Source organism: Bison bison, unplaced genomic scaffold (genome assembly GCF_000754665.1).
Source record: "Bison bison bison isolate TAMUID 2011002044 unplaced genomic scaffold, Bison_UMD1.0 scf7180017864301, whole genome shotgun sequence".
Lineage (NCBI taxonomy): Eukaryota > Metazoa > Chordata > Mammalia > Artiodactyla > Bovidae > Bison > Bison bison.
In genome coordinates, this window is record NW_011494873.1 from 1206188 (window position 1) to 1207892 (window position 1705).

Below are 1705 nucleotides of genomic sequence, written 5' to 3' on the forward strand. Positions count from 1 at the left end.
TTTCCTTCTCCAATGCAGGAAAGTGAAAGTGAAGTCGCTCAGTCGTGTCCGACTCTAGTGACCCCATGGACTGCAGCCTACCAGGCTCCTCCGTCCATGGGATTTTCCAGGCAAGAGTACGGGAGTGGGGTGCCATTGCCTTCTCTGCAAGTATGGTTTAACATTAAGAAATCTGTTAATATAATTTGACATATTTGTGTCTAGGAAGAAAAATCATATTGTTACTCCCATAAGAACTGAGAAGAAAAACCATGTAATTATATACTTTAACCATATGTGATTTAAAAACTTTAACAAAATTCAATTTTGTTGAATTCCAAACAACAAACAAAAACTAATGAAACAACAAAAACCTCTTAAGGAAATAAGAATGGACACTGCCCTAACGTGATAGAGCGTGTACATATACCTTAGTCCTAAAGTCAGCATCTTAAATGGAAAACACTAAAGATCAGGAGTGAGGCAAGGATACCCACTAACTCACTAATGTTTAACATTGCCTTGAAGGTATGCTGCTACTGCTGCTAAGTCGATTCAGTCGTGTCCGACTCTGTTTGACCCCATAGATGGCAGCCCACCAGGCTCCCCTATCCCTGGGATTCTCCAGGCAAGAACACTGGAGTGGGTTGCCATTTTTCTGCCTCTTCTCGACCCCATGGACTGCAGCCTACCAGGCTCCTCCATTCATGGGATTTTCTAGGCAAGAGTACTGGAGTGGGGTGCCATCGCCTTCTCCGAATTGAAGGTATAGGCCAATGCAGTTAGACAAGGAAAGTCAAGATAGGCATAAGAATTGAAAATATATATATATAATTGAAAAAAAATCAAATATAATTAGTTCTATCTGCCAAAGACGTGATAGTGTACCTGTAAACCCTAGGAAATCAATGATAATATTAAATCAAACAGTAATTCTGAAGGGTACAGCAAATAAAATTAACACACAAGGAGGTGAGTGATCAAGATGGCAGAGTGGGAAGACCCTGAGCTCACGTTCTCCCATGGGCACACCAAAATTACAACCTACAATGAGATCGAACTGAAGACTAGCAGAAAAGACCTCCCACAGCTAAAGATATAAAAAACAACCACAATGAGACAGGTAGAAGGGCTGGAAACATGGTTTAGTCAAGACCCACACCCACAGGTAGATGACTCACAAATGGGAGGATAATCACAATTGCAAAGGTTATCTCCAAGGAGTGAGAGGTCTGAGCCTCACACTGGGTACCCCAGCCCAGGACTCGTGCACCCAAAGGCCCAGACCGTCTGGTTTTGGAGGCCAGTGGGACTTAGGTATGGGAGAGCTGTGAGGCTGTGGGAAACAGAGACTCTGTCCCTAAAGGGTGCAAACAAAATCTCACAGATTACTGTAGAAGCAGTAATCTGAAAAGATCCTGAATCAGGCCCACTTGCTGATCTTAGGGAGCCTCCTATGCTAGAGAGGCAGGAGGCAAGTGGGAACTCCCCCTGGGCACACACGTGCTGGCAGAAGACATTTTTGGGAGCTCGATACACCACGAAGAGGCTGATTTCAACAAGAGCCATATTGGAGTCCTCCTCCTGTCCTGTTAGCATTGGGAGCTTATTCACCCACCAGCTGGTTGGCAACAATCCTGGGACAACCCAAGCCAAGCAGCCTGCTAGTGGAAATCCAGCCCTACCCACCAGCAGGTCCAGAACCTGGCCACCAGGAGGTCAGCAC